This window comes from Heterocephalus glaber, unplaced genomic scaffold (genome assembly GCF_053883595.1).
Source record: "Heterocephalus glaber isolate CG9 unplaced genomic scaffold, H.glaber_assembly_v1.0 deba00001461, whole genome shotgun sequence".
NCBI lineage: Eukaryota > Metazoa > Chordata > Mammalia > Rodentia > Bathyergidae > Heterocephalus > Heterocephalus glaber.
In genome coordinates, this window is record NW_028258308.1 from 32,525,979 (window position 1) to 32,544,732 (window position 18,754).

General features: G+C 37.4%; 1 protein-coding gene across 3 annotated transcripts in view; it reads right to left on the reverse strand.

Moving 5' to 3' along the window:
- The window catches only part of Tex15 (testis expressed 15, meiosis and synapsis associated), a 100,438-nt gene that overhangs the window by 81,145 nt on the left and 539 nt on the right, over positions 1–18,754 (reverse strand). For 2 of the 3 annotated variants that reach the window (XM_021236851.2, XM_021236852.2), the window contains exon 2: positions 4,027–4,102. The exons of the other annotated variant lie outside the window; for it this stretch is intronic. The gene's annotated coding sequence lies outside the window, so the exon portion shown is untranslated. The remainder of the gene's footprint in view (positions 1–4,026; positions 4,103–18,754) is intronic. 3 annotated transcript variants of the gene reach the window in all.

An 18,754-nucleotide genomic window follows, 5' to 3' on the forward strand; every position in this document is an offset into this window, starting at 1 on the left:
ATGCAATTAAAAATTTACCAACAAAGGAAACACCCAGGTCCTGATGGCTTCACTGCTGAATTCTACAAGACATTTAGTGAAGAACTATTGCCACTACTCTTTAAACTCTTCAATGAAATTTAAAGGGAAGCAATACTTCCAGATTCATTCCTGGAAGCAAGTGTTACTCTGATTCTAAAACCAGGGAAAGACACAACCAAAAAACAGGCCAATCTCCCTATTGAACATAGATGCAAAAATCCTCAATAAGATACTGGAAAACAGAATACATAGGGTCATCAAGAAGATCATACACCCTGACCATGTCGGATTTATCCCAGGGATGCAAGGATGGTTCAACATATGTAAATCAATAAATGTAATACACTATATTAACAGAGCCAAGGACAAAAATCATATTTTCATCTTAACAGAGGCAGAAAAAGCATTTGATAAAATTCAACACCCATTCATGATAAAAACCCTGCAGAAAATTGGAATAGATGGTCTTTATCTCAACTTGATAAAGGCTATCTATGAAAAACCAACAGCCAACATCATACTAAATGGTCAAAAACTGAAAACCTTCAGGCTAAAATCAGGAACAAGACAAGGATGTCCATTATTATCACTCCTGTTCAATATAGTTTTGGAAACAGCCACAGCAATTAGAAAAGAGAAAGAAATAAAAGGAATAAAGATAGGAAAGGAAGAAGTTAAACTGTCATTATTTGATGATATGATACTCTACATAAAAGACCCAAAAAACTTCGCCAAAAGACTTCTAGACTTAACTGACAGATTCAGTAGAGTAGCTGGATACAAGGTCAGCACTCAAAAATCAATAGCCTTCTTGTACACACATAACAGACTCACTGAGAGAGAAATTAGGGAAACAATTCCTTTTACAATAGCATCCAAAAAAATGAATTATCTAGGAATCAATCTAACAAAGGAAGCAAAGGACCTCTACACAGAAAACTACAGCACTCTGAAAAAAGATATCAAAAAGGATATAAGAAAATGGAAAGACATCCCTTGTTCTTGGGTAGGAAGAACCAATATAGTGAAAATGGCCATACTTCCAAAAATACTATATGGATTTACTGCAATGCCAATGGAAATTCCAACAATATATTTCACAGAACTAGAGAAAACAATCCAAAAATTCATTTGGAACCAGAAGAGACCTAGAATAGCAAAAGCAGAGGCAACAGAGACATGGCAGGGGGTATTTCAATACCCAACTTGAAACTATAATGCAAAGCCACTGTGATAAAAAAACAGCATGGTACTGGCAAAGAAACAGACCCAAGGATCAGTGGAATAGATTAGAAGATGCAGAAATAACTCCAGAATACTCACCTACCTCATCTTTGACAAAGGAACCAACCATCCTCATTGGAGGAAAGACAGCCTCTTTAATAAATGGTGTTGGAAAAACTAGATTTCAACTTGCCAAAGATTAAAACTAGATCCCTAACTTTCAACATCTACTAAACTAAAATCGAAGTGGATTAAAGTTCTAAATATTAAAACAGAAACACCAAACTTCCCGGAAGATAAGTTAGGTAGAACTCTCGGAGACACTGGCATAAGAAAAGACTTTATGAACAAAACCTCAGTAGCACGGGAACTAGCAAAAAGAATCAACTGGGTTCTCATCTTATTAAAAAGCTTCTGCACTGTAAGAGAAACCACCAACAGAGCTAAGAGATGACCTACAATGTAGGAAAAAATTTTTACCAGCTGTTACTCAGACAAAGGTCTATTATCTAGAATATATAAAGAACTAAAAAATATCAGATCCCCCAAATATAAAGACCAAATTCAAAAATGGGCATCTGAAATGAACAGACATATCCCAGACAAAGTAAAAGTAGCAAATAAACATACGAAAAAATGTTCAACATCACTGGTCATTCGAGAGATGCAGATGAAAACAACACTGAGATTCCACCTCACCCCAGAAAGAATGGCTGCTATCAAGAAATCAACCAATAACAAATGCTGGCGGGGGTGTGGGGAGATAGGAACCCTTCATCATTGTTGGTGGGAGTGCAGAATGGTGCAACCACTGCGGAAATCAAGATGAAGATACCTCAAAAAACTAGGATTAGAGGTCCCATTTGCCCCAGCTATTCCTCTGCTGGGTATCTTCCTAAAAGAATTAAAAGAATCATACCACAGTGATATATGCTCACCCATGTTTACAGTGGCACAGTTTGTAAGAGCTAAAACTTGGAAACAGCCCAATTGCCCATCAACGGGAGACTGGACAAAGATGATGTGGTTTTTTTTTATAAAATGGAGTACTACTTAGCCATAAAGAATGAGAAACTAGAGACATTTATAGCTAAATGGATGCACATTGAGGCCATGCTCTTTTTTTTTTGGTACCAGGAATCAAACTCGGGACCTTGTGCTTGTGAGGCCATACTCTTAAGTGAAATAGGACACACATGTGTAAATACTGAATAGTTTCTCTGGTATGAAAAACAAAGTGTAAATAAGGATCAAAATGTATAATTGATAATGTGAAATAGGAAGAAAAGGTCTAAAGGAGTAGGGGAAGTGGGAGGAGTAGGGGAAAGAAAAGAAGGGAAATTAAGAAGGAAAAAAATGGAAACAAAGTCTTTGTAAATAGGAAAGGGTGGAGGGGGTGAAGGGAGTGCAGGGGAATGCGGAAAAAATAAGAACCAAGATACATCATGTAAAGGTACAAGAATCCAATGATGAATGCAACTGTATTTCTAAAATGTACCAATAAATTTAATGGAAAAAATATTCAACAAAACTCCCAAGAGAACATCCTCTGCTGATACTTGTTTTACTTATATTTAAAATATTTAGGCAAATAGAAACTGTATCCTTCTTAAAAATCAGTATTCATATTAACTACTTCCTGAGAAAGGGTGTACCAAATTAGAATCCATTATATCTTTAAACTGTTAGAAATTTATAGTAAAACTGTACTAATATGAACTCTATATTACCTTGGGGTAAATGCAGCAAAGGGAGTACTACTAAATAAAGCTTCTCTCAGATTTGACGACCATATTAAGTAAAACAAAAAAGCAGGTTACCCCCAATATAAAAAAGTCTAGAACTGGTCATAGAGACCAGCTAAAATACAGGGAAAATCTAAATTCTCAGGCCCACTCAGTGAGAAGGACCTAAGGTTAGGCTCACTAAAATTTGCTCTCATTATTAAATCCAACTTTTCATTTCCCCTCCAAATTGTCTTTATAAAATTATATTGAAAAAAACTTTGCAAGGATATATGACAGTGGCAAACCTACGGCACGCATGCCACAGCTGGTGGCTTGTTATCACTGGAAACTAAAAGGTTCACCATCACGGATCTATGATACAGTAGGAAAGGATTCTGTACGTGAAGTCAGCAGACATAGGTTTCTTGTCCTAACTCTGCCATTCACTAAGTGCCTATCTGCTCATAAGCCTTACTCTCATCTGCGTTTCAGTGAGGGTTAAAGTTATACTGTAAACTGTAAAATGTTTTGCTCCTCCTATACCTATCCCGGTCTTTCTCCTACTTCCAGGCTCTATTTATTCCCATTTTCTCTATAGTTCTACATACATGGATATCCAAGAAAATGCACATTATGTGCAACTTGATGCCTTAATAGCTTGATAGCTTCATAAGTAAATACCTTAACTTGCAAATGACTGAGAAAATTTATTTCCTCCATGACTGTGGCACTTTTTTATGTCAATAGTGGGTTCAATTTCTATCATCTGAGAGTGAATTTCACTTTTAGAATCAATCAAATATTTAAAAATAACCTGATTACTATGTAGGTGAACCAAATGTGGTAATACCACTTTTGACTAAGACGTATAAAAATGAAAAAGATCTGGCTACAAAATAACTTACTTTCTTAGCCAGGGGTGAAGGTGTACACCTGTAATTACAGCACACAGCAGCCAGAAGCAGGAGGAAGCACTGACCCAAAGTATGTTAAAAAAAACCCCAACATAGTAGTATAAATAGTAGTAAGCAAATCCATTATTTGAAATACTTACCACTCTTCAGTGGTATCTAGAATCATACAGTTATGATCAGGACTCAGTCCATACATGAAAAATGATAAAGGAATATCTATAAAGAGACAGAAATACATAGAAAATTATGGTAAGAAGTGTCCCCAAAACTATCTTTATTGTCCTCTTCATGCTTTTATTAACTCCTGATTTCTGCCTCCTTTTTGTTTCTTTTTGGGTCAGGGGAGGAGTGGGCTGTTTTCTCCATGTCTCAGTTCCTTCTCTCTTACACTCTTCAATTTTTTTCCTTCTTTCACTCTTCTTTTCTCAGTATGTTTTTCTTTCTCTTCCCTTTGGTACATTCTCTGCCACTCAGAGTTCCACCGTCAGATCATCAATCTTATGCAGTCTTTAGTAAGGAAAACTACATTGTGACACAGCAGATGGACTTGCACTACTGTTTAAATATACACATAGCAAAAAACAGTATATACATACACTAAGTAACACTGCTACTTTATACCAAAATTTTAATTAACAATCATTTTAACAGTTATGATACATGCTATACACTGTGTAGGTCAGTGCGGCAAACATATGGCACGTGTAACAGCAGGCTGTTATCCTTGAAAACTGCAAAAGGTTCTCCATCACTGGCATAGGTACTTTACACATAGAATCTTATTTTATTTTCGCAGACAGAGAGTGTTCTCATTTTCAAATAAGCAAACAAAGTTTAAGAAACTTGCCTAAGGTTACCCAGCTGCTGAGGTAGTTTTCAAGTCTGGGCTTGACGCCTAAGTTTGGATTTTAAACTACTACACTATCCTAACCTAGTTCTTAAATTTCTTTCTAGAGGCATTTTAACTTTTGAGTGTACCATGGAAACAATACGAACTGTAATTAGTACAAATCTTAATGATCAGCTGTTATAATTAGCTTCATGCTCTCATGAAGCTAGATAATTTTAAACACAGGTCTTGGTGTCTGGATACTAGTAATGACTAGATGGCAAAATACACAGTGTATTACTTCATATATTTTTCAAGAGCTAACTTTATTAGTGAAACATTCAGCAAAATTTGAGACTTACTCCAAATTCCAGATTTTTTTCCCTCTTCTCCAAGTTAGGCATTCAGAAAATCAAAGGGTATCAAAGTAGACATTCTAGATCAATTTTTGAAAGTATTACTACTATATACAGTAAATGATATAAATAAAAAATTATCCATTTATCTTATTTTGCCTATACTCAAATGCTTTAATGAAGTGTCACTCACTGACCAAGAAAACCAAGGAAATACTGTAAAAGCAGAGAATGTAAAGAAATAATGAGGGCAAATACAGCCATATAATGCCAGAGTAACAAGATGAGAGGCTGGCATATAAAAACAAAATATCACATAATTTATGAACTAGAAATTCTGAGCAATTGGACAGTGATCATCCATGCCTCACTGGCATTCACAGAAGGCTATAAATAACTGTGTAAAGTTTATATGGGTGATACATTCAGATATAGATGGCTTTCCCTCTCTCACAACCCCTCACACTCTTCCTTTTCAATCTGTGCCTGGGAGAATGGCAGTTGCCACAAAGAAAGGTGGCTGTTCTGCCATCAACAAAATATTAACCCAAGAATACAGCACTACAACATTCAAAAGTGCATAGTGAAATGGGCTTCACAAATATACCTATCCCTCAGGCACTCAGCAATTGAGAGATTTATAATGAAGCAAATGGGTACTCCAGATATGTACCCTGATACCATGCCCACAAAGCTGTCTGGGCCAAAGGAATAAGGGAAAGTTCCAGGTTATATTTTTCATGTGTGGATGTCCAGAAAACATGAGAATGAAGATTCACCAAACAAGATCTATACTTGAGTAATCTATGTACCTGATAATATTTTTTAAAAATCTGCAGCCAATATGGATTTTTGATTGTCAAAAAAGCTATAAAACTGCAAAAAAGAAAAATTGATAACTATAGCATTTGTACATACTACAATTACAGTAAGCTAGAGAATAGAGGTTTTTTTTGGTGCTGGGGATCGAACTCAGGACTCCCTGCTTGCCAGAAGGTACTGTGCCACTGAGCTAAATCCCTAGCCCAAAGAATAGCTTTTAATTTAGTATATTAATAAGAATCTGAAACAAAGCTGTAAATTAACACAACTGGCATGCATAAAAAGAAAATGTGAGAATGCAAAAGTTATCAATTGTCTTTTAATTTGATCATGAAAGTTGCTCAAGGAAGAATGGTGATACAAAGACACTTGCACAGAGCTGTTCCAGACTTTCTGGATTAACAAGAGAATGACAAACCAAACTCCTGGAAAAGGAAAAAGAAGAGCAACACTAACCACAGGTTTAAACAAAGAAGGTACTGGTTTGGTAAGTCTGTTCACAAATTTATGGGAGCTATTCCATTAAAAAAACCCTAAAATTGTAAATACTTTTTTTCCCTCTACTAGAAGCTAACTAGTAGAGCAGATATGAATTCAATCTGTGGGTGATTTAATCCACAGAGGGATATATGTGTTAAGCACGGTTGAAAAGATTTAAAGTTTCTATTAAAATAATAGAATTCTGTATTTGTGATGGTTGATCTTTTTTTTTTGTAGTACTGAGGACTGAACCCAGTGCCTCTACACTGAGCTACTTCCCCAGCCTTTGCCAAAACATTTTTGAGAGTCTTGCCAAGTTGCTAAGTTGCCCAGATTGGCCTCAAGCTTGTGATCCTCCTCCAAGAGTATGATGGTTAATACTGATTGTCTACTTGATTAACTTGATAGACGCTTAAAAGATTACTAAAGCATACTCTGAATATGTCTAGGTGGGTAATGGGAACATGACCTAGGGAACTGTATCTGGTCCCTGCCCCCTGCTTCCTCCTGGGCTCTACTTTCTGGATGCTATGAGCTACAGCCTTCCCCCCACCATGATCTTCTGTCAAGATTTTTCTACCTTGGAACCATCCGACCATGGACTGAAACTTCTAAAACTGTGAGCTAAAATAAATCTCTCCTTCTTTAAGTTATAGGTATAAAGTATTTTGTCCCAGTAATGGAAAACTACCTAATACAGTACTGATTGGTATGTTTCAAATTTTCCTCCTTTAAAAAACTACTATATTTAACAAGGAAAAATGGCTTATAAAAGTTTGAAAAAAAGCGTTTCATCTCTTTTAAACCTGTTTCAGAAGATGCTAAGGATCTGATAGGTAGTGGCAATTCAAATGCTCCAAGAGAGGAAGAAACCAAGGAGACAAGTCTATAAATACTGTGTTTACCTGTGAGAAAAAAAAATCCAAATGTCAATTTTCTATTCTTTGAGAAATTATATGGAAGGACAAAAAACAGAAAGCAATATCAACTTGCAACATATGTTGGGAAATAAAATTATACTGGAAAAAATTAAGTGAGCTCAAGATGAAAAGATGGAGAGAAGTAGAGAAATGAAGTTATCACTGGCAGAATAGGGTGAAGAATCAGTACCATTCAAGTATAACTATTTAGATCAGTGAGTTTTAAACCTATTTTTAAAGAAAAATTTGGAGGTGAAAGCAAAGATCTTAACAGACACCTCTGTAATATGAAAAGGCAGAGAGTTAAAAAAAAATACTATTTAGCAAGCCTGCTATGTAGGTATGTACTATACTTTCTAAGTGTAGGTCACTGGCTATGGAAGCAGTAGGCCCTAACTAACTCATTAATGAAATAGTCAGACTTCTGGTTGAGGTTAACTAAAAGTGACAATTCTCAAACTGTTTTGCCTAGTCTAACAGCATCAGGACCCCCTGGAAAGTTGTTGGCTATCTTCTCTTAAGACAGCACTCTGAGGGTCGGGGATTTAGCTCAGCAGTTCTGCTGTCTGCCTTGCAAGTGCAAGGTCCCAAGTTTAATTCCCAGTACCAAAATGAAAAAAAAAAAAAAGACAGCACTGTGGAATCCGTGGGTTGGGCCTAGCAGTCTGTGTCAGAAAAATTCTTCAGGTGCTTGTGACTGAAGTTTGAGATCCACTGGTCTAAGATAATTCTTTCTCTTCTTTTTTTTTTATCAGTAATTTATTTCAGCCAGTGTTATTATTAAGAAAAAGAAATGTTCTTGCGCAGCAGGTGGCGGAACCACTGACCTAAATCCCCAGCCCTTAACTTAGAACTTCACTTTCAGACTTAATGCTGCTATGCAGGAAGAAACCCAAAGAAAAAAGAAAACATGTTTTTTGTTTTTCTTTTATGGGGTGGGGACAGGTAGGATGGAGGATGGAAGTAGGTATTTGTGGTAGTTAACTGTGTCAATTTGAGTAAGAAATACCCAATTAAATTGGATCAGGACAGTTCTAGTTGTAGCTGAGGGGATTTCCTGAAGACCTAAGACCCACCTTGGGTAGGGTTGTCACCTGAATGGAATAAAAGGGAAATGAAGGAAGGTCATTTCTGTTTCTTTGGAAGAGCTCCAGTCTTCACCTTCACCTTGGACATTGTCTCCTGGCTTCCAGCACAGAATCTTCAGCCTTCTGATACTGACTCACATGAAACACTACGGTGAATTCCAGGCCTTCAATTAGATCCTCCAATGTGAAGACAGCCCTTTTGTACTCTTCCACACCTAACTCTGTGGGCAGCCTTTGTACACCTATCTTGTATTTGTGTATGTATTTGTATTTGTGTATCTTGAATTAAATCTGTAAGCATGGACTGATACACAGATTTTGGTACCAAAAAAGTAGGGTTGTTGTGTGATGTTATTTGGCCATGTGGTTCAGGAGCCTTTGGATGGCTTGTGGAAAGAGTTTGGGAAGGTTTGGAGATGCCAGCTGCAGAAGCAGCCCTGGAATGTTGTAAGCTGAACTTGATGGGAGATTCTGGTCAGAGCCAGAAAACCACAGTACTGACAGAAATGCTGCCAGTAAACATGAGATCAGGAGGTTTCAGTTAGGAATAAGGACTGTTGTTGTTCGACTCTAGATCATGTGTATGCTTTAGTAGAACATTTGCCTGCATTTTGCTCTTGTCTAGAGACTTTGATTGAGACTGAGATTAAAGGTGGCAGACTAATTACTCTGGTAGAAGAAATACCAAGGCAGTCTAATGTTGAGGCACTGGCATGGTTTCTGTTTAGGGCTTTTAGTCAAATCTATTTTGAAAATAAAGAAAAAGCACCCTGTCAGAACAACTTAAAAAGTTTTGAGTTTGGCCAGAAAGGAAAATCCAGAAAAGTTCCAGACTGCAAAGACAGAGCAGAGGAGAACTTGCTGAAACCAAGGGCAGGAAAAAGCCAAGTACTTTGAAACAGAACAATAGAAAAGATGCCCTGAGGGCATTATAAGAACAAGCAGGACTTCACTCTTCACAGCTTCAAAATTGCAAAGGTGAAAGACTTCTCTGAGAAGAGATTTGAGAAGAGAGCCCAGAGGACCATGTTCCAGAATGGCGGCAGCCTAGGAAATTTGTTCCTCAGGACTGAATTCACAGTGCTCAGCAATTCAGGCCCTTGACTTCTACAGTAAAGAGAAAAGGAAGCCTGGCTACCACTCCAGCTGGTGCAGATCTTGGCATCATCCACGTGGTGCTGGTTTTAGGTACATGAAGAATGCAAGAGTTGTGGGGTCAGCAAGGCTTCCACCCAGATTTCAGAAGGCAGTGTGTGGGGGTAGTGTGTGAAGTGGTGAGTGTGAAAGTAAAGGTGCAGTGGAGACCCCAGAAGGTTGGAGAAGCCAGAACATGGATCATCTGAGGAAAACAATAAGGAGGGAGCAGAACTAGTTCAGGAGAGAAGCCACGAGAGCTACAACTACTGCAAGTGCCATAGGGGTGGAGCTACCTAAACCCTTTGGAGTTCACATCTTGCCACAGATGGCAACAGAAGCTGGACATAGAACTACAGACTTAATGTCTGCCCTGCTGGACTTCAGACTTGCTTTGGTCTCATTCCTTTCTATTCCATTTGTGCCTTTAGGAATGGGAATGTTTATCATGTGTCATTGTATGTTGGAAGTGTGTAACTTTCTTTTCATTTATATAGGGGCTCAGAGCTAAAAACTTGCCTTAAATCTCAGAGGAGAGTCTGGATTTGTACTTTTCAACAGCTCTGAAACTGTTAGGACTTTGGGAACTCTTAGGATGGACTAAATGCATTTTGTATAAAGGGATATGTACGAGTCTTTTGGGGGCCAGAGGTGGAATGTTATGGTTTACATCCAAATGTTCCCCCAAAGCCTCATGGACTCATAGGTGGGGAGTTTTGAAGGTGGCTGGATTACGGTGTGTGAAAGCGGATTAAGGATGTGATACTGGTATTAAGGGTATGGGTAATGGAAGCTCCACCTTGGGTATATAGGTGGCACCAATCAACATGCTAATAGCCTGGATGGACTATAAAGGGACAGAAAGAAGGCAGGGTTGCTGCTGCTTCTGCTTGCTGCCTTCCTGCCTAACGTGGTATGAACTGTTTTTCCTCTGTGACGCCCCTCTGCCATGCTGTCTTGCCTTGGAGCCATCTGACTAGAAACTGCAATCTCTACAAACTGTGTGCTGAAATAAACATTTCCTCTTTTAACTCTGGGTGTCCAGTACTTTGTTTCAGCAACAAGAAAAGTAACTAAGAGCATAAAATTCATTTAACAATTATTTATCAAGCAGCCACCTTGTTCCAGGCACTCTGCAAAAAGGAAAAATATGGGAGGAGAAAAGAACTGTGAAGTCCAACAATTTTTTCTTGAATACCATTCAACTGGTACTAACAACATAGGATGCCTGTTCCTGGTATATACATATGCAGTGACATATGAGCAATAAAATATATATATACTGAAGCAATAGACTAGCAAAGCAAAAATCCATGGTTCATCCCTAATTCCAAGATTTTGTTGTGATTCAACCTATAGTGTATGGATGCATTTCTCTAAAAAGCAGGGCGGGCTCTCCTTCAGGTTCAAAGAAAATCCTTTAAATCTAATTATATATAGTCAAATGAGAGTCAAGTTAAAAGTAATTTACATGCTTAAATGACTATCCCATGAGCCTAGGCAATGGAAAGAGTACTTTCTAGTCCCCTTGCTTTTCATCAGGAGAATAATTAAAGTTAAGGGGCCCCCAAGGGTTAGAACACCCTGGATTCTTTCCATTCAGAGCCCAGAAACTGTAGTAAAAATAGATCAAATTCCACAAACAGGCAGAGGTCATTCTGGTTAGAGAGAACAGCTAAGCTCTTCGTCAAACCAATCTTCCACTGCAACCTTCTCTAATGATGAGTTCTATCTGGATCTACTGAAATAGAAACACTTCACCATGGAGCAAACTAGCAAAGGATAACTTGCACCTTATTCCACAAGAAAGACAAATATCTGTATAACCTACTCTCCTACATATCATATTGTTTTAAGTTTTAAGTTACTCTATATTAAGAACATAGTAAAAACCAAGAGAAAATAAAAAACTCAACACCTTGCCAGCTTAAAATTCTTGCTTTCTCTATGTAGATGTAAATAGATAGTTACCCCGCAAAGGCCCTAGAAATTAGATGTGTGCTGAGGGTATAAAAAGTGTTAAATTCATTATGTTACCAAGTTGTGAAAGATGAACAGATCAAGTGATCATTATAGCCCCAAACAGAGTACACTCTCTACTCAGCAGATGGAAATTATACTCAAAAGAGTTGGGAATTACCAAGGGATAAGATTAGTCACTAATCTATTATGTTATGAGACTTTTTAAAAGACATTAGGGAAATGCAAAGGAATAATCAGATGATTAAGATAATGGCACAATTTTCAAGGGAATTAATAACATAAAACTCTAGGAAGAGAAATAATAGTAACACAAGCACCTTATTTAATCTGTGTAGAAAATATACTAGTTATTTTTCCCAAAAACAAAGTAATCTCTGAAGCTGTTAATATCTAAAAATCTACACAATTGATTTTAATTAATGTAAAAAATACAGTGCTCGGTTTGGTAGCACATATACTAATGTAAAAAATACATTTTTAAAATTTCTAACTAGGATTGACCAACACTGAATCAACTTTTCTTTCCCTATTGGCTTGTTTTCTGGTTAAAATCCCAAAGTACAGTATTCTTCAGAAGTCATTCCTACCACTCAACATGTTGCTCTCAATTAGTTAAAAAAAATTAAAGTTTCATTTTCTAAACACTTTAGTATGGGAAATACAGTCATTAACAATTATTTACCTTTTATTGGTTTCTGAACCTAAAATTAGTAAGTTTGTTGCTAAGGTCAGCAAGGCAAGGTTTTTTTTTTTAAGTAAATAATTTTATTTAATTTATTTATTTTTGGTACTGAGGCTCGAACTCGGGGCCTTGCGCTTGCGAGGCAGGTGGCAGAACCACTGAGATAAATCCCTGGCCCTCTTTGAGGTTCTTATCAAGAATGAATTTTAATATAATTTGTTTTATTTCTAACATATTCATTTAAAAATTCTACCTGACTTTAATAACGGTCTTCTCAAAAATTCTTCAGAAGCAGTTTAATAATGCACTGTCTAAAATACTGAAATAAACCTGGTAGGGATCACACTAAGTAGACTAACTACAGATTTGACTTCAAAGAAAGCTGACAATTATGAATACTACAGAGTCCTCAGAAGGAAAGTAACTAGAATACTAGCTATAATATTCTTGGAAAAAAAATGAACCTGAATCAGTTTTCTCGAATCTTGTTATACTATTCTTTCATTAGCCTAAAAATTTTACTTTTAGACTGCCACAATATAAGGTGACCAAAATAAAACAGCTTTCACACTCAGCAACTCTGTAACAAGCAAATAACTTTCCTTTAAAATTTTTAGCATAAACAGTTCAGATTATTTTTACAAGAAAATTATTTAAACTGAGAGCAAAGGTACACATTTATAATCCCAGTACTCAAGAGTCTAAAGCATGGAATCAAAAGTTCAAGAGATCTTGTCGAAAATAAAAAAGAAAAGAAAAAATTATTTGCATCATTTTTGTCATAGATAAGAGGTAATATTTTCAGTGGTAGGTAGTTTGGTAAAGCTAAACCACCTGGTTCCAAATCCTGTCTTTTACTAGCTGCGCAATTTTTGACCAGTTACTTAATCTCACTGTTCCTTAGTTTTATAATATGTAAAATAGAAAAAAACAGTATGTACTATGTTAATTCACTTAACTGACAACCTGTTGACATATTAATCAGCTGAAGTAACAACATATAGAGCAATGTCTAATTTATAATAGTATTATATAAGTGCCATTATTAGTGCATGTTTAATCAAATAAAGGAGTGACATTTTAATCCTCACAGTGAACATCTAACATCTAATATCCCTTCATTCATTTTCAAATAGCGATATAATTTATTAACCTGTGAGCCCCCCTCCATTTAACCCTTAAGAGAGAACAAGCATAAATGGAGGGGTTCCATTTGTATGAGCTAAAAACCTTAGAAAAGCAAGCAACAGTATATTTAAGAAAACTAAAATACAAGGGTCAATTGATTGGAATGGTATTGAAAGACAGTTAACCAACACATCAGGAGAGTATCAAATGAATTGATCATCACATATTGTTAATTTTCATATTTTAAATATATGAAGAACTCAAGGTACAGAATGATGCTAAGTTTAACTGATAGGAACAGACACAAAAGACACACAAAAAAGGATTTTCTAGAGGTTGATCTGTGGAACTTTTCTCTAAACTTAATTCTTTTGGTGTTAATTTGGGTTACTTCCTATTCTTTGGACAAATATAACTTCATATATAACTTACTGCTCAGAATGTAAAGGAAGTATAAAGTTTAAGTAAAAGTACTCTAAGTTCAAAGGATTTATAGACTTCCCTAACCACTATACCCTATGGAATTATGGTAGCAAAGAATTTGTCAATTTTATAAAAGCTTTGTCCCTCTTTGATTTGCTTTATTAGTGGCGCAAAATTATAGTGATGTTTTAATCTGTATATACTGAGGAAGTATTTGCCCGTATTTCTCCTTCACAAATAAATCTTTTTTGCTCATTATTCTTAAGATCCTATGTTAAAAACGAGTATGTGAGCTTGAAATGTCTCTATACACAGGCTTTACTTTTCAGACACAGATGGGAGATAGCTGCCCTCTCAAAAAAGGTTCCATCCTTACAGATGCAATAAATGTGGACTATTGGATGAAGCAAAGGACTGACAGTAAAAAGCCTAGGTTTGAGGTCTAGTTCTGATACTATGTAGATATTGTGGTTTTTAAAACAACTTCTCAATTTTATTACTCCTAAGATTGTTTTGCTGGTAGAGGGGAGCAGTATCATACCCTTTAGAAAATCTGAAGACATAATTTTTCCCCAACAAAAATTACCAAAATCCACAACATTTTCACAATTAAAGATCTTTCAAGTATTGAGGCTCAGAAAACAGTATCTCACAGTATGACACTTTAGCATGCTGAGTACTTCTCAGGAAGGCCTGAGAAGCAGTCTCTTTCTGACATTTTTCAGCCCTCCTGTCTCCCACTTCTCTTTCTCCCTCAGAGCAAGTCATAGAATCCAGTTCCTCTTCTCCAAAGTGGGTCATAGAAACTAGAACTCCTTTACACCAGAGCAAGTCATGAAATGGAGAATGATCACTCTTTTTCCTTCTCCCTTATAGACCCTCATTCTATCAAGGTCCTGCCTCATACCAGAAGAAAGGAAAGGTCAAGAAGATTCTCAAGACAGCCTTGTTGGGTTTTCTTTCCTCACTTTATTACCATTATACAATACCCTTTGTCCAACTACATTTCTACATATCTATCCATTCTTCACTCAACCTAAGCATAAAAAGTTTTCTTCCAACTTTGTTATATTCAGGTTTGATCAAACAAAAGCATTATGTTTGTCTCTTATTTACCTGTCGTTTAGGAGTGTGGACCATGACCCTTATAATGTGTGAGGAAAGGTATTACACTGTATTCCTAAAGCCCTACACAAGTAGTCATGCAAGTCCATGTGTATTAACCCTCTAGACTAAACAATGGTTTCTGCTGATTTAGCATAAAAAAGCCATTTATATTCTCTCAGTGACTTTACAGACTTGCTGTTCAATCTGTAAATGTACCAGTGCCAATAACCTTGTGCTTACAGAAGTGTAAAAGATACAAACTTTTATCTTCATTGTCAAAAAGAAAGTACTTCCTCCCTTTAAGCCATGTAAAAACATATATGCATATAGTTTTAGATTTGTATCCTGAGAAATTAGATACTCAAATCAGTGGTTTTCTCTATTGAATTACTGTTTGCTAAACTCTTCAAGTTTAGTTACAGTAAGTTAAACTTATCAGAAAAATCTTAATCAAAATATGTTTTGTATATCTAGGGTCTACTAGGCACTAACAATGCTATCCAAAATGACAATTAAGATCAAATAAGGATTCAATTGCCTACATATATTGACAGTCTTACTAATGAAAGCAGTAGCTGCAGCTCTGCCAAAGTCTCAGCTGTTGTAATTAAAGACAGGCCCCTCAGGAACAGCTAGCACTAGTTTCAAAGGGCAGTAATTACAAATGCTTTGTATTATGTAGATTATACATTCCACGGATATAGAATTGCCACCAGACTACCGAGACTACCTTTAGCAGGCAATGTTGCTCATCAAAGCAATCATCAAATTTACTCAAAAGTGAGTTTAAAATTTTGTGAACTATGCTTATTGTGCAACTTTACCTTACCTTGAAAAACACCTATTTGTAAAAAGTTAATCTGACAATCTAACTCTACCACTGAACTAACTTTATAAAATTGAAAGTATTTCAAGGGAAAACCAAATCACCTTAGGACAGTGATGATGAAGCTATGCATGCATGCTGCAACAGACTGTTATCATTGAAAGCTCCAAAAGGTTTGTCATCACTACCTTACAACAATATCCACCGCCCCCCCCCCCCCCCGCACTGGGAGTTGAACCCAGGAACTCTGCAATGAGCTACAGTCACAGTGCACTTTTTATTTTGAGACAGGGTCTTGCTAAATTGTGCAGGTTGAGCTCGATTTTGCTATCCTCCTGCCTCAGCCTACCGAGTGCTGAGATTATATGCCCACACCACTAGGCTGGGGAGACAGCACTTTCAAACACAATGAATAAAACAACAGTGTCCTGGAAATACTTATTGAACAGCCAAAATTTCCTTATTAATAAAGATGAGTAACAAAATATGAATGAGGCTATTTTTCGCCTTTTATACAATACAGATTTAGAGGAAAGCTTATCTCAACTGTACAATACATTCAGTAATTGGAGAGTTAATCAGATTTCATCACACTGAATAGGCTATGTGGGCACTTCAAATGTCATCCAAGTCATCCTTCATGAAAACAAGGATATTCTGAAATGACAAGGGAAACATGAACACACCAAAAGCAGACTAAAATTTACCAAATATCGTAATTGCCAATTTTATAAAAGTGATCTTTGGATATTGTGAAAATGGTGATTGTTTTCCCTAATTTAAATACTTTCCAATACAGATAGAGTTTGTCATCCATTAGTACAATAAAACTTTATAGTTTTAAAGTGCCCAAGTAAGCTAGCTGAGAAAAAAACTGAGCCCAGGGTGGTGGTGCATGCCTGTAACACCAGCCAGAGGAGGTGAGGCAGCAGGATGACAAATTACAGGCCAGCCTTCAAAACTGCAAAATACTGTCTCAAAATAAAAAAGAGCTAGGAATGTAGCTTAGTGGTGGAGAGGATGTAAGTGTGATCCCCAAAAACCACAAAAAGCATAGAAAACTGGTCCTTGGCTTTTTTTCATTTTATCAGCCCTGAGCCTTTCCCATGCTAGCTAGGCAAGTGATCTAACATTGAGCAACTTCCCAAGCTCTCAGGTCTCCTGAAATTGAGTAAAAGTAACTATGGTTTACTGGTTGTATAAAACATTTTGATGTATTAAACTATAAAAATAAAATATGGTGATCTCTCTATATATACTAATACTGAAATTATCACTGATGACTAGCACTAAAGTTTCAAAAAGTGTAAGAACTGGGAATGGTGACATTCACCTGGAATCCCGGTATTCTGGGAGGGTGAGGCAAGGAGGAGCTCAAGTCTGAGTCCAGCCCCGGCAAGTTAGCAACTTAGTGAGGCCTTGTCTCAAAAATAAATAAATAGGGATAGGGATACAGCTCAGTGCGAAGGCCCTAGGTTCAATATTCAATACCACAATATATAAATTCAAAAGATGTAAGTAGAAGTTATCATGCTCATCTTCCTATTGTTTAATAAGACTTCTATAGTGAATTCTGTAGTTTTTGATAGTTCTATTCTTTAATATATTTTCAACAATGAAAATGTGTATGGCTACTCAAGATATTTAAGACAAAGCATCTTTATGACCAGGTAAGGTTCAAATTTAAAAATATCCGAGCAATAAGGTAAAACAAGATTTTGCTTTTTTTTAATCAAAGGCTTTTAAGAAAATGAGTAATAAAGCACTGAACATACCAATAAGTATCGATTGCATTCCTCCACTTCCCTTAAACTGTTAAAAATATGCTCTTTTCCAAGCAGCAATGATGTGTTTTGTTTGGTTGTTTTTTTTGGGGGGGGGTACCGGGGATTGAACTCAGGACCGCTTGTGAGGCAGGCAGCGGCACCACTGAGCTAAATCCCCAGCCCCAGCATATTTTGAATGAAGGCTTTTTTTTTTTTTTTTTTTTTTTTAAAGAACCTTTTTAAAAGAACCAATTAATACAAGTAACTTTTCTAAATGTGAATTCAACATTTTCCTGTTATCACTTTTAGTCCCTCTACATACCACACACACAGTTGTCAAAAAGACATCTAAAAAGTAAAAAATGCAAGTTATAATTTTGTGACGCCACTACTATGCTTTGAAGCAGTCTACCATGTCACCCCCAAAAGCAAACCATACACTGAGGCGTTGGGACGGTTCACAATGTACCGCATTTTTACAACTTGAGTAGAACTGTGATTCTTTCAAAGCCTAGGAGTTACCAGTAATCTCAACCTTTCCACTTTCCAAAAAATCATTAAATATTTTTTCCCCCAAATAACCTCCACAGAGACCAAGCACATAAAATCGAGCATTGGAAATGAAATTCTACTACACCGCAGAAAGGAAAGAAACTGCCTTAAAGATCCAGACAGGGATGGGCTTTCAAAGAGGCTTATACTAAATTACCTGACAGTCAGTGGACTTGTTCTGTCCCCACAGCACTCCAGAATCACGTTTCCATACACTGCTCGAAGAGTAGAATATGGACCAAGGTGAAAGCCGACTCCCAAAACCACAGCTCAGCCCTACAAGGGCCAAAGAAACCGGACGCGCGGCGGCCCCATCCCCTCGCCCCGGGCACCCACGCGCCCTTACCTACCCAGGGTCCGCGGCGCTTGCGGGCGAGGGCAGGAAGGCAGCGGGCGACCAGCGCTGGAGGGCATCGTCCGAGCTGAGCAGCCCGACTGCTTCCCAGCTTCCGCGCTCAGAGCGCGTCCCTGGCGGGCGGCCCCTCGACGCCACGCCCCCACCCCCGAGCGCCTCGGGCCGGCGGAGCCGCTAACCGGGCTCCCAGCCCGCGCTCTGCTGCCATGGGCAACTGGGAGCGAAAGCTCCAGGGCCCCACACTTGTAATCCCAAGACTCTGGGAGGCTGAGGCAGGAGGATCTCAAGTTGGAGGTCGGCCAGGGCAATTCAGTGACGTGGCACAAAAAATAAAATAGAGCTGAGAATGTAGCTTAGTAGGAAAACCTTGGGTTTAATCCCAAGTACTACAAAAAACTCCAAAACACCTCCCAAACT